Raw genomic sequence first — 25,127 nt, 5'->3', positions numbered from 1 at the left:
GGGCAACAGGGGGGAGCAATAAGTGTTGGCCGAGCCAATGATGCCCACAATCGCATAAAAAATTAATTTGAAAAAACACCCCTGCACCACCAGCACATATTGCAATGCATCTTGTACATGATACACTAATTGACCAAGCCTCCTGTGACTTCTATCATCTAAAAGGACAAGGGAAAAAGATGGATGGGAAAACCACCACCTGCAATTATCTCTCCAAGACTCACATCATCCCAGTTTGGAATTATATTGCTATTCTTGCACTGTTGCTGGGTCAAATCCGAGAACTGCCTGGCAGTTCTCAGTGGATCTACACCACTTTACTAAGATGACTCGTCAGCACCTGAGGGCAAGAGGAAATGAGGAAAAAAATACCTTGATCCAGGTTCAATTGTGTACCCGAACAGGTGCCCGAGTGTAGCACAGTGGTTAGCACTGCTGCTTCACAGCTCCAGGGTCCCGGGTTCGATTCCCGGCTTGGGTCACTGTCTGTGTGGAGTTTGCACATTCTCCTCGTGTCTGCGTGGGTTTCCTCCGGGTGCTCCGGTTTCCTCCCACAGTCCAAAGATGTGTGGGTTAGGTTGATTGGCCAGGTTAAAAATTGACCCTTAGAGTCCTGAGATGCGTAGATTAGCGGGTAAAATATGTGGGGGTAGGGCCTGGGTGGGATTGTGGTCGGTGTAGACTCGATGGGCCGAATGGCCTCCTGCACTGTAGGGTTTCTATGATTCTATAAGTGTGGCGACTGGGGGAATTTCACAGTAACTTCACTGCAGTGTTAATGTAAGCCTACTTGTGACATAAATAAACTTAAGTAAACAATATTTTTAAAAAGCAACATGAGCAGAGTGTAACATTTTCTGTGGGGTTCCAATCATCGCGAAGAGGTGGGGGCGGGGTTCTCACGGGTTGAGGGCGGGGTTCACGGGGGGCGGATTCGCGCTGAGGTGGGCGGAGTCAACGGAGTGAAGAGCGGAGGTGGTGGGCGGTGTTGATAGGGGCGCAAAGGATGGGTGGGGCTAAGGGTGGGGGCGGGGCCAACCGAGAGAAGCGCGGAGGTGGTGGGCGGAGTTAACCCGGGGTGCGTAGGGGTGGGCGGAGTTAACAGGTGGGAGGTGTTAAGTCGGGGGATGGGCGGCGCTAACTGGGAGAGTTCGCACGGGGCGCGCGCCGGTGGGCGGGGCTAAGGGGGGTGGGCGGGGCCAATTGAGAAGGGCAGAGGTGGTGGTGGGCGGAGTTAACCCGGGGTGCGCGCAGGGGTGGGCGGAGTTAACAGGTGGGCGGTGTTCGCTCGGGGATGGGCGGCACTAACTGGGAGGGGTTCGCAGGGCTCCCACGGGGCGCGCGCCCGTGGGCGGGGCTAAGGGGGTGGGCGGGGCCAACTGAGAGAAGTGCGGGGTTCACCCGGGACGCGCGGAGGTGGGCGGGGCTAACCCGGCGGGCGGGAGCGCGCGGAGGTGGGCGGGGCTAACCCGGCGGGCGGGGAGCGCGCGGATGGCCGCGCGTTACTGAGGAGACGCGCGGTGGAGCGGCCACAGCTGAAACTCAGGGACTTTACTCCAGTTATCAGAAAGCATCAGGGAGTCCCACCTATGCCGGGGGGGCGACTAAACCACCGACAGGTAAGCGACCCAGCCCCGTGTGAAGAAGCGGTTAATCCCGCTGCTGTATCTCAATTACTGAGTCTGAACTGAGACGGAGGGTTTATTGAATAATTTAGTTTTCTCTCTCATCCTGTGTGTGAGTGAGAAGCTCAGCTAGGCCCAAACGCCCTGCTGTATTTTGTTTCCACATTGGAGAGCCTCTCACCTCTGCTACACGCTCTACTTTAGTGTTATATTACTTTTTGTTGAAGAAATGTTCATTTTGCTCTCTGGTTACTTGAACAAAAAAGATGCCGACATCTGCAGGAAAATCTCAAGGCAGCCAGAATCAACAATTACGTTTTTATGAATTTCTGCATTTTATCATTTTTGAATCAGTTATTTTTTCAATGTATTTCCCCTAAGCCTTAAGATATTACCTGCTTTCCGAGTGTTTCATTTATTTACTTTGCTTCTAATTCTGTCTCAAGCTTTAGTCAGATATTGTGAAATTCGCGCATTTTGAATTGAAGACTGTACATTTTATTTCTAATTTAAAATGAATGTCGAGTGATGCTCAAAATTGTTAGAACCAACCACACACACCGTGTTTCCGGTGAGACTTTATCTTGATTTAAAGTGATGTTATGCATCTGAAAAATTAAACGTTTCTGTCTACAATTTTTTTTGCGACAAGTTCACGTTTTTGTACTTTTGACCTCTTAAACTTTCTTCCTTTTCCACACCCAGCACTGATTTTTTTTTTAAAAGCCTTTTCGTGCACTCTCTTTTGTGGCGTGTTGGGTGTTACTTCTTTCCGATATTTGTTTCCATTTAAGTAAAACATTGTTCTCGTGGTATTGTTTAATTCGTCTTGTGAACGTTTGCCCCTTTGTGATCGCAAATTGATGTGGATCAGATTTTTGAGTTTGATACAATGAGCCGATCCCTGCACAAATTTACATTGTGACAATATAGCAATTTTTGCATATGTTTGGGAAAGAGAAGCTGCGCAGTGTTATTGAAATGCTGCATTTTAGTTTTTCTACATGACAGCGCTGCTCTGTTTACAAATAACACGTTGTGAAAGTGCACTGAAACCACAGCTGAGAAATGGAAATGCGATTGTGATTCTTCGAATGTTATTTTGAAAATATTAACATTCCCGCCCCCTCCCTCAAAAGTAATTCAAAATGCTTTTATTTCAGAAATAATTACTACTTTCTTATATACGTAGTTCTGGTTATTTATGCTTTAGGCTATGGTTATTTCATGATAGGATTACCACTCCATCTATTTTTGTACTCCCAGCCATCATCAAGAACATGTTAATAATTTTGTGGCATTACAATCACAAGATGATTATTCAACAAAAAATTCTGTTGTCTTGTCCATGACTCCCTCAACTCTATTCTCAAACTGCTGATCGCTCAACTTCCCTTGCTGATTGGATTTGATTTATTATTCCACATGTGTTGTTTCTTGTGTGCTATTGAGACAAAACATACCGTTCATCGAGTTCATCGAGTACATCGGGGAGAAGGAGAGGTTGCAGAATATAGTGTTACAATCACAGGGTGTAGAGAAAGATCAGTGTAGTATATAGTAGGTCCATTCAAAAGTCTGTTGCAACAGGGAAGAAGCTGTTCTTGAGTCGGTTGGTATGTGTTCTCGGACTTCTGTATCTTTTTCCCAATGGAAGAAGGCGGTAGAGAGTATGTCCGTAGTGCGTGAGGTCTTTAATCATACTGGCTGCTTTTCCGAGGCAGCAGGACATGTGGATAGAATGCATGGATGGGAGGGTGGTTTGCGTGATGGACTGGGTACATTCACAACTCTTCGTAGTTTCTTGGGGTCTTGGTCAGAGCAGGAGCCATGCCAAGCTGTGATACATGCTTTCTATGGTGCACCTACAAAAAAATTGGTGAATTTGGAGGCATTGGGCTTTCTTAACTTTCGTGTCAGCGTGGAGGGACAAGGCCAGGTTGTTGATGATCTTGACACCAAGAAACTTGAAGCTGTTGATAATTTCCACTTCATCCCCATTGATGTAGACAGGGGCATGCCTTCCACTACACTTCCTGAAGTCGATTTGATTTGAATTATTATTGTCACATGTATTATCATGCAGTGAAAAGTATTGTTTCTTGCGCGCTTCACAGACAAAGCACCGTTCACAAAGAAGGAAACGAGAGAGTGCAGAATATAGCTAGGGTGGAGAGAAAGATCAACTTAATGCAAGGTAAGTCCATTCAAAAGTCTGATAGCAGCAGGGAAGAAGCTGTTCTTGAGTCGGTTGGTACGTGACCTTTTGTATCTTTTTCCCAAAGGAAGAAACTGGAAGAGAGTGTGTCTCGGGTGTGTGGTGTCCTTAATTATGCTGGCTGCTTTGCCGAGGCAGCGGGAAATGTAGACAGAGTCAATGGATGGGAGGCTGGTTTGCATGATGGATTGGGCTACATTCATGACCTTTTGTAGTTCCTCGCGGTCTTGTCAGAGCAGGAGCCCATACCAAACTGTGATACAACCTGAAATAATGCTTTCTATGGTGTAACTGTAAAAGTTGTTAAGAGGTGTTATGTTGTGCAGACCTTTCCATAATTGGTGGGTGTTCATGTGGCTAGCCTAGGACTCTAGCTGGTCTGGTACTGTCTCTTGGCATCTTTGATGGTTGCCTGTAAATTGTACCTGGATTTCTTGTATAGGTCAAGGTCACCCAACTTGAACACGTCAAATCTGGACTTTAGTAAGCAGTGGATGTCCCTGTTCATCCATAGTTTCCATTTGGGAAGAGCACAGATTTGCTTCTTTGGCACACAGTCTTCTACGCACTTACTAATGAAGTCTGTTACTGTAGTGGCATACTCATTCAGGTTGGTCGCTGAGTTATTAAATGTTGACCAGTCCAGTGACTCGAAGCAGTCCCACTGGAGAGTATCCGATTCTTCAGACCAACATTGCACGACTTTCTTGATCGGATTCTTTCATTTCAGCTTTTGCTTGTAAGCCGGACGCAGGAGCACAGCCTTATGGTCTGATTCACCAACATTTGAGCTGGCGATAGAGCGGTAGGCATGTTTGATGTTTGTGTAGTGTTGGCAATATCTTGGTCGGGCAGTCTTGAGCTTGACCTGGTTGAAGTCCCCAGTCACGATGAACAAGATGTTTCATCTCAAGGCTATTTCATCCAGCTCAGTCTTCGCATCCGCATGGGGTGGGATGTAAACTGCTGTCAGGATAACAGACTTTGCTGTTAGTTGACATTGTTAATGGTTTTTTATCATGGGGTACTGTTCCCTCAGCTCCTTCAAATCTGGCATCATCACCCCTCAAAAAAAAATACTCCCTTTCCTCTCCCAAGTCCTTGTTTGGCAGTGTTTGGATCAAGGCTGTAATGAGCTCAGGAGCTGAGTGGCCCTGGTGCATACCAAACTGAGTATCAATGAGCAGATTTTTGATGTGTAAGTTTTTATTCATGCATGGGACATGAGCGTCGCTGGCTGGCCAGCATTTATTGCCCATTCCTAATACCACTTGACAGATGTTAGAATCATACAATCCCCATCGTGCAAAAGCTGGCCATTCGAACCATCAAGTCTACACTGACCACAATCCCACCCAAGCCCTATTTCCATAACCGCACATATTTACCCTACTAATCCCCCTGACACGAGGGTCAATTTAGCATGGCCAATCAAGCTAACCCGCACATCTTTGGACTGTGGGAGGAAACCGGAGCACCCAGAGGAAACCCATGCAGACACGGAGAATGTGCAAACACCCGAGGCCGGAATTGAACCTGGATCCCTGACGCTGAGAGGCTGCAGTGCTAACCACTGTGCCACCATGCTGCCCACGTGTTGGTATTGTTTACAGTTTATCATCACTGATGGGGTGATAATCGGTGGAGTTGGCTTTCTCCTGATTTTTGTGGACAAGGCATATGTTGCTGGTTCGATGCCAATGTTGTCACTCTACTGGGCAGTTTGGCTAGGGGTACGGCTAGGTTTGGAGCACAAATCTTTGGTACTATTGACAATGTTTTCAGGGCCCATAGCCTTTGCAGTGGTCCAGTACCTTCAGCTTTTTCTTGGTGTCATGTGGAGTGAATTGAGTCAGTCATACAATACAAAGAGGCCCTTCGGCCCATTGCGTTTACACTGACAAAACTACACTAATCCAGCTTTCCACCACTTGGCCAATAGCCTTGAATGTTATGACATTTCAATTGCTCATCCATGTACCTTTTAAAGGCTATGAGGTTTCCCGCCTCTACCACCCTCCTAGGCAGTGCATTCCAGACTCCCGCCACCCTCTACGTGGGAAATAAAAATCCTCAAATCCACTCTAAACCTCCTGCCCCTCGCCTTAAAATTATGCTCCTTCGTATTGACGCTTAAACTAAAGGGAACAGCTGCTTCCTATCCACCCTGTCCATATTCCTCATAATCTTATACACCTCAATCAGGAGACCCCCAGCCACCTTTGCTGTAAAGAAAACAACCCAAACCTATCCAGCCTCGATAGCTCAAATGCTCCATCCCAGGCAACATCTTGGTGAATCTCTTCTGCACCCTCTGCAGTGCAATCATATCCTTCCTGTGGTGAGTTGACCAGGACTGCACAACTCTAGCCTAACAAAAGATTTGTGTAGCTCCAGCATAATCTCCCTGCTCTTCCAATGTGCCACGACCGATAAAGCCAAGTATCCTGTATGCCTTCTTAACTACCTTCTTAACCTCTCCTGCTACCTTCAGGGATCTGTGGACAAGATTTGAAACTGTCAGAGAAAGGAACTAATGAAAAGTGGAATTTTTTCAAGGAACAAATACTGGATGTCCTTGATAGGTATGTTCCTGTCAGGCAGGGAGGAAATGGCCGAGTGAGGGAACCATGGTTCACAAAAGAGGTGGAATGTCTTGTGAAAAGGAAGAGGGAAGCTTATGTAGGGATGAGGAAACAAGGTTCAGATGGCTCGATTGAGGGTTACAAGTTAGCAAGGAATGAGCTGAAAAAGGGGCTTAGGAGAGCTAGGAGGGGACATGAGAAGTCCTTGGCGGGTCGGATCAAGGAAAACCCCAAGGCTTTTTACTCTTATGTGAAGAATAAAAGAATGACCAGGGTGAGGTTAGGGCCGGTCAAGGACAGTAGTGGGAACTTGTGTATGGAGTCAGTAGAGATAGGCGAGGTGATGAATGAATACTTTTCTTCAGTGTTCACCAAGGAGAGGGGCCATGTTTTTGAGGAAGAGAAGGTGTTACAGGCTAATAGGCTGGAGGAAATAGATGTTCGGAGGGAGGATGTCTTGGCAGTTTTGAATAAACTGAAGGTCGATAAGTCCCCTGGGCCTGATGAAATGTATCCTAGGATTCTTTGGGAGGCAAGGGATGAGATTGCAGAGCCTTTGGCGTTGATCTTTGGGTCCTCGCTGTCCACGGGGATGGTGCCAGAGGACTGGAGAATGGCGAATGTTGTTGCTGTGTTTAAGAAAGGGAATAGAAATGACCCTGGTAATTATAGACCGGTTAGTCTTACTTCGGTGGTTGGTAAATTGATGGAAAGGGTCCTTAGGGATGGGATTTACGACCATTTAGAAAGATGCGGATTAATCCGAGATAGTCAGCACGGATTCGTGAAGGGCAAGTCGTGCCTCACAAATTTGATAGAATTTTTTGAGGAGGTAACTAAGTGTGTTGATGAAGGTAGGGCAGTTGATGTCATATACATGGATTTTAGTAAGGCGTTTGATAAGGTCCCCCATGGTCGGCTTATGATGAAAGTGAGGAGGTGTGGGATAGAGGGAAAGTTGGCCGATTGGATAGGCAACTGGCTGTCTGACCGAAGACAGAGGGTGGTGGTCGATGGAAAATTTTCGGATTGGAGGCAGGTTGCTAGCGGTGTGCCGCAGGGATCAGTGCTTGGTCCTCTGCTCTTTGTGATTTTTATTAATGACTTAGAGGAGGGGGCTGAAGGGTGGATCAGTAAATTTGCTGATGACACCAAGATTGGTGGAGTAGTGGATGAGGTGGAGGGCTGTTGTAGGCTGCAAAGAGACATAGATAGGATGCAAAGCTGGGCTGAAAAATGGCAAATGGAGTTTAACCCTGATAAATGTGAGGTGATTCATTTTGGTAGGACAAATTTAAATGTGGATTACAGGGTCAAAGGTAGGGTTCTGAAGACTGTGGAGGAACAGAGAGATCTTGGGGTCCATATCCACAGATCTCTAAAGGTTGCCAGTCAAGTGGATAGAGCTGTGAAGAAGGCCTATAGTGTGTTAGCTTTTATTAACAGGGGGTTGGAGTTTAAGAGCCGTGGGGTTATGCTGCAACTGTACAGGACCTTGGTGAGACCACATTTGGAATATTGTGTGCAGTTCTGGTCACCTCACTATAGGAAGGATGTGGAAGCGCTGGAAGGAGTGCAGAGGAGATTTACCAGGATGCTGCCTGGTTTGGAGGGTAGGTCATATGAGGAAAGGTTGAGGGAGCTAGGGCTGTTCTCTCTGGAGCGGAGGAGGCTGAGGGGAGACTTAATAGAGGTGTATAAAATGATGAAGGGGATAGATAGAGTGAACGTTCAAAGACTATTTCCTCGGGTGGATGGAGCTATTACAAGGGGGCATAACTATAGGGTTCGTGGTGGGAGATACAGGACGGATATCAGAGGTAGGTTCTTTACGCAGAGAGTGGTTGGGGTGTGGAATGGACTGCCTGCAGTGATAGTGGAGTCAGACACTTTAGGAACATTTAAGCGGTTATTGGATAGGCACATGGAGCACACCAGGATGATAGGGAGTGGGATAGCTTGATCTTGGTTTCAGATAAAGCTCGGCACAACATCGTGGGCCGAAGGGCCTGTTCTGTGCTGTACTGTTCTATGTTCTAAGAACCCCAAGATCCCTCTGTTCGTCTGAGCTTCCCAGTGACTTGCCATTCATTGAGTACTCTTTCAACTTCTTACTCTTTTCAAAGTGCATCACCTTGAACTATTCAGGGTTGCATTCCATCTGCTATTGATCTGATCAACCTACCTATGCCATCTGCAACCGAGACCACCTTCCACCTCGCCAATCTGTCATTCATCTGTATCATTTTTATATCACGAACAATAAAGGATCTAGCACAGATCCTTGTGGTATGCCACTGGACACCAGCCTCCGATCAGCCTTCTACCACCACCATTTGTCTTCGGCTACGAAGTCAGTTTTGATCCATCTTGCCAACTTACCCTGGTTCCCTTGTGCTTTTACCTTGTTTATTAGTCTCCCATGTGGGACCTTGTCATAGGCTTTGCTGAAATCCATATAAATAACGTCAACTGCACTACCCTTATCTATACACCTGATCACCACCTTGAAAAATTTAATGAAATTTGTTAGTCGTGAACTCCCTCAGATAATATCATGCTGAGTATCCCTGATCAAACCTTGCCTGTCTATGTGGAGATAGATTCTCTCCTTCGGAATTTTCTCCAATCGTTTCCCTACCACTGAAATGAGTCTCACAGGTATGTAATTCCCTGGTTCTATCTCCTCCACCCTTATTGAAAAGTAGAACCACAATAGCTATCCTCCAATCCTCTGGCACTTCCCCTGTGATCAGAGAGGAATTAAAAATTCGGGTCAGAGCCCTGTAATTTCCTCCCTTGCCTCCCACATCAGCCTGTGATACAGCTCACCTGAACCTGGGGATTTGTTCACTTTTGAGCCCGCCAAAATCTTCAATACCTCCTCACTCTCCCTGTCAAACTGTTCAAGAACCTCAGTCTCTCCCTGAATTCTGTACTGACATCCTCCCCTCCCCAGTGCAGACAGTTGTGAGATACTTGTTTAACTCCCTACCCCGGCTCCATGCACACGTTACCCACTTGGTCACTAATGAGCCCTACTCTTCCCTGGTTACCCTCTTACCTTGAATATCTTCAAGAATACCTTGGGATTTTCCATAATCTTACCTGCCAGTGCCTTCTTATGCCCCCTCTTTGTTCTCCTAATTGCTTTCTTGAGTTCCCTCCTGCACTTTCTATACTCCACTAAGGCCTCATCTGATTTACTCCCTATGTACCTGATAAATGTCTCCTTTCTTAATCAGCTCTGAATATTCCTAGACATTCAGGGTTCTCTTGTTGCCCCTACACTTCACCCGAAAGGGAACGTATTGTACTTATACTGTCCCCATTTCCTTTTTTGAACACCCCCACTGCTCTGCTGTAGATTTTCCCACAAGAAGTTTGTTACAGAATGATGTTCTGAGTACAGAGTATTCTAAGCCTTTTCTCCTATTTTATGGCGTTCTTTTGAGGTTCTGAGCATGTGCAGATTTTGGAGGGCTTTTTAAGTTGCAAGAGAATGTTCTGCAATCAAGATTTGTGGTATTGTTTTACCTGAGTTACTGTTATTGCTAAACTTCATTATTTTATTACATAAAGAACGTTCTTTTAATCACGTGTTCGATTACCTTTATTGTAGTCTTGAGTTACGACATCGTTTTGGCGATGAGAAAATAGCAAGAGAAGAGAAAACTTAAGTTTTTCAATGTTCAGCGTGGCAACACAAGCTTGTATACAGTGAGTAGCTAGTTTACATTTGGAATTCAAGTTGGCAGCACCATGACCAAGTTTGGGGCAGTCTGAAAGTTGGAGAGAAACAAGGATTGGGCTGAATATACGGAGGGATGGCAGCATTTATTTTTTAGCAAATTGAATAGATGATGAGTGAAAAAGCGCTTGATTCTCCTTAGTGTATGAGTCACGAAGACCTGCAAGTTGATGAGGATTCTGGGCATGGCACAGAAACCCAAGGAGATTTCATTTGCAGATTTAGTTGCTGTGGTCCAGAATCGCCATAATCCAAATCCAAATCAACAGCGATGAAGTGGAAATAGTCGAGAGCTTGAAGTTTCTAGGTTTCCAGATCACCAACAACCTGTCCTGGCCCCTCCACGCCGATGCTATAATTAAAGCCCACCAACGCCTTTAGTTTTTCAGGAGGCTAAGGAAATTCAGCATGTCCACTACGGCTCTCACCAGTTTTCAACAGATGCACCATAGAAAGCATCCTTTCCGGATATATCAAGCTTGGTATGGCTTCTGCTCTGACCAAGACCACAAGAAACTACAAAGAATTGTGAATGTAGCCCAGTCCATCGCGCAAACCAGCCTCCCATCCATTGACATTGTCTACACTTCCCGCTGCCTCGGAAATGCAGCCGGCATAATCAAGCACCCCATGCATCCTGGACATACTCTCTTCCACCTTTTTCTGTCGGGAAAAAGATACCAAAGTGTCAGGTGACGTACCAACTGACTCAAGAGCAGCTTCTTCCCTGCTGCCATCAGACATTTGAATGGACCTACCTTGTATTAAGTTGATCTTTCTCTGCACCCTAGCTATGACTGTATCACTACATTCTGCACCCTCTCCTTTCCTCCTTTCCAATGCATGCTATGAATGTATAGTGTCTGTATAGTGAGCAAGAAACAATACTTTTCACTGTATGCCAAAACTTGTGACAAAATCAAATTAAAGCCATCAGTGTTTGTTCAAACATGCAAATTTCATGACCATTTTCAAAAAGCAGGTCAATTGGTAACTAAATTTGTGTCAGAATTATGCCAGCTTTCAGAACAGTGTGATTTGAGAGCAGTTTTACAAGATATGCACAGAGGCTGGTCTGTGGCATTCACGAGGAGTCAGTTGTTGAGGGAAGCCACACTAAGTTTTAAGAAGGCTCTAGAAATTATTCAGGGTATGGAAGTGGCTGCCAGCAATGATATTCAGCAGGCTAATGTTGGTGCTTGGACGGCCACACTGCATCAAATGAAGTAAGAGGTTGCAAGCAAAACGGTGAAAGCAGTTGAGGGTTTTAGCTGTGGTCGGCCACACCGTATGAATTATTGCAAATTTATGGATGCTGTTTGTCACTGTTGCACTAAAAAGGAGCATTTAGCAAAGAAATGCAGGGGTGCAAAGAGCAAGGCGAAGACTAAGCAAGAAAATTTAAATTCAAAGAAGCCTCGGACAGCTCAGAGCAGTCAGAGGAGCAAGTTTATGCCATGCTTAATATTAGAGATGTGAGCAGAGCCTATTTTTGGTATAGTTGTAGTCCATGGTGAACTGATCAAGATGGTGGTGGACATTGGGGCCTCTGCATCTGTAATTCGTGAGGAAACCAACAAGTTTGGACCTGCCTTGCATTAAGTTGATCTTTGTCTGCACCCCAGCTATAAACTGTAACACATTCTGCACTCTCGTTTTCTTCTCTATGAACACTATGCTTTGTCTGTATAGTGCACAAGAAACAATACTTTTCACTGTTAATACATGTGACAATAAATCAAAGTTGACATAGAACGCTTAACCAAGCGCCAGCCCTTAGTTTGGCAGAGAAGAACATTCGGAAGTAGACAGCAGAGTCCATACCTTAGCTTGGGGCATTAGAAGTCAATATTGCATACAATAGTCGAGAAGCAAGGGCATGCCGCCTCGTGGTCAAAATGAACTGGTCGAGTTTGCCATGGTGTTACTGGCTCAGCAAAATTCCATTGAAATGGGGCGAGATCATGCATACAAAGTTGATCAAGAATGTTTTGAAGAAATATTTGACATGTTCAAGGATGATCTGGAAACATTGCATGGTACGAGTTGGGAGTGGCTTGATAGGGCGTAGTCCAGACTGCATGTGGACTCTGTAGGACCTTTCATGAGCCACATGTTTTTGGTTGTCAGAGACGCACATTCAAAATGGTTCGAAGCACATAAAATGAGTAATATTACAGATCCTGTCACAATTGAGAAGCTACATCAAACTTTTGCACCTCGTGGTTTACCAGGCTCACTTGTAAACAGTGCCATTATCCAAAACAAGTGAGTTATTTCAAGAATTAAAGAATGGTGTATGCCATGTGCGTACTGTGCCGTGGGATCCAATTTCAAATGGTTGAGCGGAGCAAACTATTCAAACTCTGATGGAAGAATTGAAGAGAGTGGCAGGTGATCTTTTAAGTACAAAACTCAGATTTTTATTCCACTATTGTATCATGCGACAATCGAGACTCTCTCCAGCGGAAATGTTGTTGGGTTGAAGGCCGGAATCTCATCTGGACCTGCCTCATCCAGATCTCCATGCAAAAGTGAGCAAAAGATAAGAAAAGCAGAAGGACAGAAATGACGACCGCACCAAAGAGAGAGTTAAAACTGGATGATCTGGTTTACGTTTGGAACTTTGGTGATAACCAAGGGTGGTTACTGGGAATAATTTTAAACCAAAGGGTCCAGTATCTTGTGTTATGAGACTGTAACACAGAAGAGTTGTTTGCAGACACCAAAGCAATATTGATTTATGTTGTGACTTAGTCAGGAAAAGTTTGAATCAGCTACTGTTGCCGATAACATGGCAGAAGGTAATGCTGCTGGAGTGTTCATCTGGAAGTTGTACCAGTGTCTCCAGGTTTGTTGGTTGACGCTGCGGGGGGCGGGAAGAGGAATGTTCATGTATAGATTGTCAAATTACCTCTTCACCTATGTTTCCAGATCAATTGTTACAAGAATCACCAGTGGTATTGCGTAGTTCAAAATACAACCACAAAGCTCTTGACAGCCTTTCGTATAGTTAAGATGTTGCCTTTGGACCTTAGAGATTTAAAAAAATCATGTTCTCTGCAGCTCTCCGCTCTGTGTTGCCAAATTGTCTTTTATTGCTACTTAAAATGGGATTTGTTTATTTTTACTCGGATCTTTGTTGACCCTGCCTTGTTAGGAGGAAGGTCATATGTTTTGGACAGTTTATTTCCTTCCTCGTGAATTTAAGGTTTCATGTTTTGTTTGGCTGGCAGCAGTGTTAGTTGAGGAGGGACATCAAGCTGGACATCTCTTGCTGGTTTTGGAAATTCTATTGGTTAGCTGAAAGCAAGACTTATTGCCTTCCTGGAGTAGGAAATCTGCTGTTGGTGGCTTGACCAGTGTTCTAGGAAGCTGTTCCATTAATATGTTTGGACATATTTAAATAGATCCCCACCAAGCCTTTGACTATGAGGCTGTTGCTCCTTTTCACTGTCCTCATCACGATATTCAAACTGTACCTTTCCCTTTACCTCTGCCAATTTTAACTGATCTCTTTTTATTGCCAGTTTCTGAAGTTCAAATTCTCTATTTTTCTTTTACCCTTGTCTGCAATCCAAGCACGCTAATTTCTTGTGCTTTTTGTTTCTTTTTCTGGCCTTTTCTGCTGCATTGGCCTCCCTCTCTTTTGCTACTCTATCTCGTCCCCTTATTTCAAATTCAAGCTGCTTTATTTTTTAATGCACAAACTGTTTCATTTGTAATTAATTTCTAGCCATTTCCAATGATTCTGACTCTGTTTCTGACAATTTAAAATGCTGAGCTATCACCACAATTATCTCTTGCGCTGTCGGGTAATGTCAACTGTAACATTTTTGCCAATGCCAAAAGCTTTGTTTTAGTCACCTTTTGTAAACCACCTTGCATGACTGCCTATACACCCAGGAACAAGTTAGCCTCTGAAAGAGCCATTATTCCACAAGGCACTCCCTATTTAAACCTGAACACAACATTTGAAAAGAAAACACAAATATGCTCACCACTCACTGTCTTTGAGTTCAATAATCCCAATTCAATCAAGAAATATAGAATTTAATTCTGCAAAAGAGCCCCGAATTGTTATAATGCAGGTCAGAAATTCAAAAATGTTTTAGAAGCCTGTCTGGATCGTAAGTTTTGCACTTTGTATTTGGCTAGGGTAAGCATATTATGTTTCCCCTCCGGTATGATTCAGATGACCCACTAGGAAGCTTTTATCAAGCAATTTATTTAAGGATGTAGTTAACATGTATGGAAAGAAAATAATTTTTATCAATTAGAAACAAAAACAAAACAACCACGATGATAATGTATAACCCTTAACAAATATATTTAAGATGGTCCAATCAAACAAATCTTCCCATAGAGAAAACACTTTCCACAGTTAACACAGCGAAGACGAATACTTGCATGATACTGGAACTGAGTCCTTTGGTTGGAGAATTGAAACCCGAACTGCTCAGCCTTGTAACTTCTAGCCGCCCTCTGGATACACCCAGAACAGTGGGAAGTCAGAACAGCTTCCCAGAACACATGACCTACCTCCTAACAATGCAGGGTCATAAAAAAAAACCATTTTAAGGGGTGACCTGAATGAGGTGTTCAAGATTATGAGGGGCATGGACAGGGTGGGTAGGGAGCAGCTGTTCCCCTTAGTTGAAGGGTCAGTTACAAGAGGACACAAGTTAAAAGTGAGAGGTGGGAGGTTAGGGGGATTTGAGGAAAAACTTTACCCAGGGGGTGGTGATGGTCTGGAATGCAATGTCTGTGAGGGTGGTGGAGGCAGGATGCCTCACATCCTTTAAAAAGTACTTTTATGAGTACTTGGCATGCCATAACTGTCATAGGTTAGAGGGATTAGTGGGTAAAATGTCATAACTGTCATAGGTTAGAGGGATTAGTGGGTAAAATATGTAGGGATATGGGGGTAGAGCCTGGGTGGGATTGTGGTCGGTGCAGACTCGATGGGCTGAATGGCCTCTTTCTGTACTGTAGGGATTCTATGATAACATTCAAGGCTATGGGCCAAGTACTGGCAAGTGGGATTAGGTGGGCAAGTTGCAGCCTTGCATGCGTCAGTGCAGACTCGATGGGCCTCTTCTGCACTGTAGGATTCTGTGATTATGAGCATTGCCAAGATTTGATGGGAATGATGTAGAAGCCTTTTTCATTTCATTTGAGAAAGTGGCTCAACAAATGAAATGGTCACAGACCTTGTGGGTATTACTGATTCAAATAAAGTTAGTTGGTTGAGTTAGTGAGGTGTTCGCATCACTATCAGAGGAGATTTCTGGGAAGTATGATGAAGTGAAAAATCTATCTTGGGTGCATATGAATTCGTGCCAGAAGCCTCCAGACAATGGTTTAGAAATCTAAGGAAAGAACCTGGTTAAACGTACATAGAATTTGAAAGGATCAGAGTAATTTTGATAGGTGAATAAGGGCTTTGCAAATAGACCAGACGTATAAAACTCTTAGAGAAATGATTATTTGGAAGAGTTTAAAAATTCACTTCCTGATGTAGTGAGAACACATGTGGAAGAGCAAGGGTTAAAATTGAGAGGTTAGCAACAGAAATGGCAGATGATTATGAATTAGTTCATAAAGTTTGGTTTCTGACATCAGTTTCAGTCTGAGGGGGATAGAAACTGGGGAAAAGGGAAATCCTCAGGTGGTAAAGGTAGAGGAGATCTTGTGGGAGATAATAATGACAGTGTACCTCAGGTTAAAAAGGAAGTACAGAAGGGCGGAAGGGAAATATAAAATCTCAGATGTTTTCACTGTAATAAGTTAGGCCATGCAAAGTCGCAGTGTTGGTGGGTCAAGAAAAGCACTGAGAAGACTGATGTGGTAAAACTGGATAAGCCAGTGAAGTTTTTTAAAGTGGTAACGGAAAGCCCAGTTGAAGTGAAAGAGGTGCAACGGGATATGTTGTGGTCGCTGTCACTTTTTAAAGTTCATTTGTGGGAAATGGGTGTTGGCTGGCCAGCATTTATTGTAAGAAGTCTCACAGCACCAAGTTAAAGTCCAACAGGTTTATTTGGCAGCACTAGCTTTCGGAGTCTCAGGCTCCTTCATCAGGTTAGTGAGGACTTGTGTTCACAAACATATAAAGACAAACTCAATTTACAAGATAATGGTTGGAATGCGAGTCTTTACAGGTAATCAAGTCTTAAAGGTACAGACAATGTGAGTGGAGAGAGGGCCAAGCATAGGTTAAAGAGATGTGTATTGTCTCCAGCCAGGACAGTTAGTGAGATCTTGCAAGCCCAGGCAAGTCGTGGGGGTTACAGATAGTGTGACATGAACCCAAGATCCCGGTTGAAGGCGTCCTCGTGTGTGGAACTTGGCTATCAGTTTCTGCTCAGCAATTCTGTGTTGTCATGTGTCGTGAAGGCCACCTTGGAGAACGCTTAGCTGAAGATCAGAGGCTGAATGCCTGTGACTGCTGAAGTATTCCCCGACTGGAAGGGAACACTCCTGCCTAGTGATTGTCGAACGGTGTTCATTCATTCGTTGTCGTAGCGTCTGCATGGTCTCCCCAATGTACCATGCCCCAGGACATCCTTTCCTGCAGCGTATCAGGTAGACAATGTTGGCCGAGTCGCAAGAGTATGTACCGTGTACCTGGTGGATGGTGTTCTCAAGTGAGATGATGGCATCCGTGTCAATGATCCGCCACATCTTGCAGAGCTTGCTGTGGCAGGGTTGTGTGGTGTCATGGTCACTGCATTTATTGCCCATCCCTAGTTGCCCTTGAAAAATGCTCCCCCAATGCCACTTCAAACACCTGTCCAGCTTTGTGCCCTCGAATTCGATCCAGCACTGCACTGTCCCTTGTTGGATTCGTTCAAGATTGATATCTGTGATGCTCAGGAGGAGGTCAAGATGGATCGTCCCCTTGACACTTCTGGCTGAAGGTAGCTGCAAATGCTTCAGCACTGTCTTTTTCATTTATGTGCTGGGCTCCCCCATCTTTGAGGATGGGGATATTTGTGGAACACCCTTCTCCTGTTGGTTATTTAATTGTCTGCCAAACACAACTGGATATGGCAGGACTGCAGAGCTTCGATCTGATCCATTGTGGGATCCCTTCGCTCTGTTGCATGCTACTTCTGCTGTTTAGCATGCAAGTAGTCATGTGTTGTAGTTTAACTGGGTTGACATAGAACAGTACAGCACAGTACAGGCCCTTTGGTCCTCGATGTGCCGAGCTTTGTTTGAAACCAAGATCAAGCTATCCCACTCCCTATCATTCTGGTGTGCTCCATGTGCCTATCCAATAACTGCTTGAAAGTTCCTAAAGTGTCCGACTCCACTATCAAAGCAGGCAGTCAATTCCACACCCCAACCACTGAGTAAAGAACCTACCTCCGACATCCCTCTATCTCCAACCATGAACCTTATAGTTATGCCCCTAGTAACAGCTACATCCACCCGAGGAAATAGTCTCTGAACGTCCACTCTATCTATCCTCCTCATCTTATAAACCTCCATTAAGTCGCCTCTCATCCTCCTCCGCTCTAAAGAGAAAAGCCCCAGCTCCCTCAACCTTTCCTCATTAGACCTACCCTCCAAACCAGGCAGCATCCTGGTAAATCTCCTCTGCACTCTCTCCAATGCTTCCACATCCTTCTTATAGTGAGGTGACCAGAACTTCCCACAATATTCCAAATGTGGTCTCACCAAGGTCCTGTACAGTTGCAGCATAACCCCACGGCTCTTAAACTCCAACCCCCTGTTAATAAAAGCTAACACACTATAGGCCTTCTTCACAGCTCTATCCACTTGAGTGGCAACCTTTAGAGATCTGTGGATATGGACCCCAAGATCTCTCTGTTCCTCCACATTCCTTAAAACCCTACCTTTGACCCTGTAATCTGCATTCAAATTTGTCCTCCCAAAATGAATCACCTCTCACTGATCAGGGTTAAACTCCATTTGCCATTTTTCAGCCCAGCTTTGCATCCTATCTATGTCTCTTTGCAGCCTACAACAGCCCTCCACCTCATCCACTACTCCACCAATCTTGGTGTCATCAGCAAATTTACTGACCCACCCTTCAGCCCCCTCCTCCAAGTCATTGATAAAAATCACAAATAGCAGAGAACCCAGCACTGATCCCTGTGGTACACCGCTGGTAACTGGTCTCCAGTCTGAAAATTTTCCATCCACCACCACCACCCTCTGTCTTCTATGAGATACAGTAAGAAGTTTAACAACACCAGGTTAAAGTCCAACAGGTTTATTTGGTAGCAATAGCCACACAAGCTTTCGGAGCTCTAAGCCCCTTCTTCAGGTGAGTGGGAATTCTGTTCACAAACAGAGCTTATAAAGACACAGACTCAATTTACATGAATAATGGTTGGAATGCGAATACTTAGAACTAATCAAGTCTGTAAGAAACAAAACAATGTGAGTGGAGAGAGCATCAAGACAGGCTAAAAAGATGTGTATTGTCTCCAGACAAGACAGCCAGTGAAACTCTGCAGGTCCACGCAACTGTGGGAGTTACAAATAGTGTGACATGAACCCAATATCCTGGTTGAGGCCGTCCTCGTGTGTGCGGACACACGATCACGATGCGGACACGAGGATTCCCACTCACCTGAAGAAGGGGCTTAGAGCTCCAAAAGCTTGTGGCTATTGCTACCAAATAAACCTGTTGGACTTTAACCTGGTGTTGTTAAACTTACTGTGTTTACCCCAGTCCAACGCCGGAATCTCCACATCATGACTTCTATGAGATAGTCAGTTACTTATCCAATCGGCCAAATTTCCCTCTCTCCCACACCACCTTACTTTCTTCATGAGCCGATCATGGGGAACCTTATCAAACGCCTTACTAAAATCCATGTATACGACATCAACTGCTCTACCTTCATCTACACACTTAGTTACCTCCTCAAAGAATTCAATCAAATTTGTGAGGCAAGACTTACCCTTCACGAATCCGTGTTGACTATCCAAGATTAAGCTGCATCTTTCCAATGGTCATAAATCCTATCCCTCAGGACCTTTTCCATTAACTTACCGACCACCGACATCTCATTTTTAAATGAGGTTGGTGCTGCTCTTGACATGCTCTCCTGCACTCTTCATTGAACAAGGGTTGATCGCTTGGCTTGATAATGATAGAGACACATGCTGATCCACGAGGTTACAGATTGCTGTGGAATACAATTCTGCTGATTGCCCACAGCACCTCATGGATGACTAGTTTTGATGTGCTATGTCTGTTTTGTATCAATCTCATTTAGTATGGTGTTAGTGCCACACAACATGATTTCCTGGAGCTTGCCTTCTGAAGAACTGTTCAGTGGTTACTCTGACCAATGCTGTCATTGACAAATGCATCTGATTGGTTGGTAGGTTTTTGTTCTTGTTGTCCCCTCTGGCAAAAATGTCCTTTAAGTTTCAGTCAGTAGTGGTGTTCCCAAGCCACTCTTAGTGATGGACATTGGACTCTCCCACCCAGACTATATTCCGTGCCTTTGTCATTCCCCATGCTTCTTCCAAGTGATGTTCAATGTACAGTAGGACTGATTTTGCTGCTGAGAGAAAGGTGATAGTTAGCAGGAGGTTCCTTTTGTCAACATTTGACCTGATGCCATGAAACTTCATGGGTCCAGAGTCAACGTTCAGGATTCCCATGGCAACTCCGTCCTGACTATCACTGTATCGCTGTCTCGTCTAGCAATGTCCTGCCATAGGACAGGATATACTCAGGGATAGCAATGGTGGTGTATGGGCAATTGACTATCAAGTATGATTCAATGAGTACAACTCTATCAGGCTGTTGTTTGACGAGTCTTTGGGACAGCTTTTCCAATTTTGGCTCAAGTCACTTAATGTTGAAGTGGACTTGGAGGATGAACAGGGCTGGATTGCCATTTTTGTTGCCAAACCTAAGTCAATGCCAGATAGTCTGTCCGATTTTATTGCTTTTTGACTTTTCTGTGACAATTTGATATGACTGAGTTGATCGCTAGGCCATTTCAGAGGACAATTAAAACTCAACCATATTGCCTTGGGTCTGGAGTCACATGTAAGCCAGACAATGTAAGGAAGGCAGATTTCCTTCACTGAAACTAGCTTTCAATTCCAGATTTTTAATAAATAATTGAATTTAAATTCCACCAGCTATCATGGTGGGATTTGAATGTGTGTACACATGTTTGTTAAAAGGTGGAAGGTTATAATTTTATTCGTGCATATGTTGTCTGTTTGTGAGACTGAGGCCTTCTATTAAATTCACAGTCATATAAAACAACCTGTCAACCATTCACTTTATAATTAAAAGAGCATTCTGAGTAGTGATTTACATTGTTCATTGGTTTAAGCTGAAGACTCTAAATTAAATGTGTATGCGTCACAAAATTGGTTCTGTTGCCGAACTGGAGGATTAACTGACTGCTAACCATAAAGTAGGCGGATAAACAGGCTTGAAAGCAAATGGCATGAACATTATGCATAATTAATGACAAGTGTAGAAAAATTAAAATGCCTCAAATGTTAGAAATTCTGAAAGATCAATCAAAGTTGCTAAAAACATGCAGCAAATCAGTCAGTATCTGTGGAAATAGCAATTTAAATTAATTTTCTGGATGCAGATTCTTCTGCAAAACTGTCAGAAGCCTGGAACTGAAACATCCACTTTACTTTTCTTTTCACTGATGCTGACTGTCCTGGCTTGGACTCTGCTTTGGTTTCTTAAAACATTGTGTTAAAAAAAAAATTAAGCGGGAACAAAATGGGAATGTCCTTGCATCTTTGACCCCTTTTTCATAATCAACAAATTAGCAAAAAACTGGGACTCTAAAATAAAAACAGGGAGCACAAAGCAGGTCAAACAAAATGGGAGTAGAGCTAAAATAAATGAGGATTTTGGATGTACCTTGATATTGATTTTTGAGTAGAATTTTAAATTCTAAGAAGGCTGTTGCTAACTTGGAGTCTGAGGAGAAGCAGCAGCTTTATGGCAATGAACTAAGAGACTTAAGAAGGAAATAACAAATTCCAGACAAGCATGAACAGAAGTATGAAATACATGCATACAGTATTGGCTGTAACATTTCATCAGCATTGAGTAAATGTTTTCTGAGCCATGCAGTAAAGCACATGTGAAATTGCTGTGCAATGATACTTCCAAAGTTATTAAGCGCACACAAGCATCGAGATGTACAATACTTCTTTTGAACTTGGATGGTATCTTGGAAAAGCATTTTGAGCTCTAAAGCACTGGGATATAACATTATGATGATATGTTCATGGAAGAACTCAAACCAATTGGCAGAATGTTAAAGTATATTGGTGTGTGTAGTTTTTCCTAGACATATTGATACCAATACACTAAATATGTATAGTGAAAACAGCGTTCTGTTGTTTTAAACCATAGAAGTAAACTTCTAGGCCAATATTGGCGATTGATGCAATTTCTTCCAAGGGTTTCTTTTCTTCCCTGCCCATATCCTGAAAACTGAGGAGTAGCTCAGGTGAAATCAGGACTGTCAGTGAGGAATTGCAGATGAAATCTCAGTGATGTGCTGCATGTATTAAGTGCACAGTTGTGTTTTTTAATGTTTGTAAATTTGTTTTAAAATGTAAGAAGTGATGAGGATGGTTGTCCTTGGAGTTCAAAGAAGACGATGGATGTGCAGACTTATCAAGGATGAAGATGGAGCTGGTTACATAGTCCCAATCTAGTCTCACGGAGTAGGAAATAATTGGAGCACTGGAATGTTGGTAGATGGACAGATGCAGCTCTGACATAATTCATGGGCAGCAATAAGACATTGACAAGATCCTTTTCAAAAGTGACAGAAGCTCTCTGGATCAGTGCTCTCTGGTGAGCTCATTCTCGTGTTGATTTTTTTCGTTTCATTGAGCTTGGTGCCACATCACTTCGGATTTCCCTTAAGCATGTTTTTGTGGCATTTGCACAACCGACCTTTTTAGCACTCCGTAGAGCAGCTGTCTCAGAATGCGGTGGTCCTCCATTCTAATTACATACTCTACCCAGCACAGCTGGCCTGTCAGGCGCATTGCCTCAATACTTATTTCTGCGCTCTGTCTAAACTTTTGTTGACAAAGGAAACATGTTGAAGTTCCCATTAGTTTCCAGTGTAATAATGTGATACAATTCCTTGAATTTGTAATTATATTGAAATACTTAGTTGCTTTTTTTTGCCTTCGTGAACCCACGCAATATCCTCCAAAGGCTATAATTTAAACATGTCGGTTATCCTTTAGCAGTAATCATATTTGTAGATTCTTTTAAGTGATCCTTATATAAACAGATGAAAAATTCTGCTGCTTTGGATCACAAAATTTCTTGAATGTATATAAGTAACTCATTACCTTATCCCCAACTGCATATGATTTTAATATTAACACCTGCCATTTATTCATTGTTTTAAATAAACTAAATGCAGCACCTTGTTTGTTTGTATCCCTGTTTCTGATATAAAAAGATGCACCCTAAAATTAAATTGTTATATTGCTAACTGCAATGTGTGCATAAGTATCGGTCATGCTTCTGTGGTAGCATTCTTGCATCTAAGTCAACATGTTATAGGCTCAAAAAACATGAGCACAAAATTTAGACTGACATTCCAATCCAGCACTGGGAAAATGCTGTACTGTCAGAGGTGCCGTCTTTTAGCTGAGATGTTAAATCTTTCACTGAATGTAAGAGATCCCATGGCACTAATTCAAAGATTAGCAAGGAAGATGTCCCAAGTATCCTGGCTAATACTTATCCATTAATTAATGTTGTTAAAGCAGATTGTCTGTTGTATTGTCACATTACTGTTTATTGGAACTTGCTGGGGGCATATTTTCCCCTTCAGAGCCCCTATTCTGTTGTAGGAAAATGCTTTATTATGTCACAGAAGATGCTATATAAATGTGAGTCTTGGTTTAATTTCCTAAGATTAAATGTTTTTGGAAAAGAGCAAGTCACAACTGTACGTATGCCTGCTTTTGAACATGACACATGATGTGTCTCCAGGTTTTGTTGTGAAAAAGCAATTAGTCTTGTTTCCTCTTGTGCACGAAAACACAATTGGAATGTGGAGATGGCAAACAATACTTTTTGTGGTATGCTTAATGCGAGATTCGCGATGCTTTCAAGTTAATACTAGGTTGCAAATCTGATAGCATCATCAAGTTAACTTTTCATGTTAAGTGCAATCTCTTTGGTTTGATTTGCTACTGCTAACATTATGTCTGGGAAAATGGCAGGTTGAATCACAATTTTGAAACTTTTGTCTATTGGGGAGTCAGCAGTATTGGTTGCATGTTGGACAATACATAAGCTGGAGTACTTAAAAGCTATAAGATGCACTGTGTCAGTCAGTTTTGATCATAGGTAACCGATGTTTGTCGTGACATCCTTCCAGAAAATAGTTAACAAAAATAAGCATGAAATTTGTATTGAGATGGCTTGAGAGAAAATTGGGGTTGAGAGAAGTTCATTTTACTCAATGTCGTCTGATCACATTCCATGGATATGTTTCTTCTGCCTTGCAACACGTGGATGACACATAGGCTCTCTCAAACACAGATAATTGATTAACTATAGTCCACCAGTGACCATGGGCATCTCTCCAATGCAGAAGCAACAATGAGTGATATATATTTCGCAAGAATGGGGCAAGACGAGGAGGCAGGTCAGCATGAACTACCACAGATGGTATGAAGATTGCCCCTGCATTGTTGTCATTCTGCATCACAAGCTACTGCCATCCAGTCAACTGAGATAACCCTCACACGCTCCGAAAGCAAGTGGCTTGTGCTACCAAATAAACCTGTTGGACTTTAACCTGGTGTTGTGAGACTTCTTACTGTGTTTACCCCAGTCCAACACCGGCATCTCCACATTATAACCCACCCCCACAGTCGCAAACACAATTGGGTGATTTAAACATCAGTGTTGGGTTTTATTTCACTCTATGCTACAAAGGAATGCATTTACATGAATGTAACATTATACTTACTGTTGTTTGACTTGCAGAATAACAGCATCATGTGCCAACTACTGTGGTATAAGGAAGTTGTTTTCCAGCACACCACAAGGGAATAGCAATGTTATATACGTTGACCCTGTAAAAGTGTATGAGAATAAGCTAATATCCTTAGCAATAATATGCTGCAACATTTGATCTTTCTGGATTCATAGATAATTGTTCTTATATTTTAATTAGAATTTTCAATCAGAAACTTATGCACTCAAATACTCAATTCAGTATACATTGCACAATTTTGTAGTTAGTGCAGTGAGTAATTTATTGGTTTGTCGTTGGGTGAGAGGTGCAGCCTTGAAAAAAGACTGAGTCCTTGTCGAAATAAACTGATACTAAATACTACAGCTGTTTAGAAGTTGTTGCTGTAGTAAGGGACGAAAAACACGAAGTAGCACATGGAAGTTTCAGGGATTTGTTTACATTAAAGTTTCAGCTTACTCATTGGCCTCATAGGACTTCAGTCATTTGTTTGTTTTCCAGCAAAGATATCACCCTGAGGGATCTTTGAATTCAGTGAAATTTTGGCAAGAAACCTGAAGATTACATTTTCTCCTGATGTAAAACTGTTTGAACATGCTGACATTTAGTTCTTTGAAAATGTGACCAAGCACATTGACAGTTCTTTGAAAATGTGACCAAGCACATTGACAGTTCTTTGAAAATGTGACCAAGCACATTGACGAAGGAAGAGCGGTGGATGTGGTCTATATGGACTTCAGCAAAGCGTTCGATAAGGTCCCCCATGCAAGACTTCTTGAGAAAGTGAGAGGGCATCGGATCCAAGGGGCTGTTGCCTTGTGGATCCAGAACTGGCTTGCCTGCAGAAGGCAGAGAGTGGCTGTGGAGGGGTCTTTCTCTGCATGGAGGTCAGTGACCAGTGGAGTGCCCCAGGGATCTGTTCTGGGACCCTTGCTGTTTGTC

The 25,127-nt window shown here is 43.4% G+C and overlaps 1 protein-coding gene across 2 annotated transcripts in view; it reads left to right on the top strand.

Annotated features, from left to right (window-relative positions):
• The first annotated feature begins 1,450 nt into the window (after nt 1–1,450).
• Nucleotides 1,451–25,127, top strand: part of scap (SREBF chaperone) — a 148,200-nt gene continuing 124,523 nt past the window's right edge. The window contains exon 1 of one of the 2 annotated variants that reach the window (XM_078215859.1): nt 1,451–1,619. The gene's annotated coding sequence lies outside the window, so the exon portion shown is untranslated. The remainder of the gene's footprint in view (nt 1,620–25,127) is intronic. The other variant, XM_078215860.1, reaches the window with a different exon arrangement.

This window comes from Mustelus asterias, chromosome 7 (genome assembly GCF_964213995.1).
Source record: "Mustelus asterias chromosome 7, sMusAst1.hap1.1, whole genome shotgun sequence".
NCBI classification, from domain to species: domain Eukaryota; kingdom Metazoa; phylum Chordata; class Chondrichthyes; order Carcharhiniformes; family Triakidae; genus Mustelus; species Mustelus asterias.
Note: the sequence above shows the minus strand (reverse complement) of the source record. Positions and strands in the feature narration are given on the sequence as shown.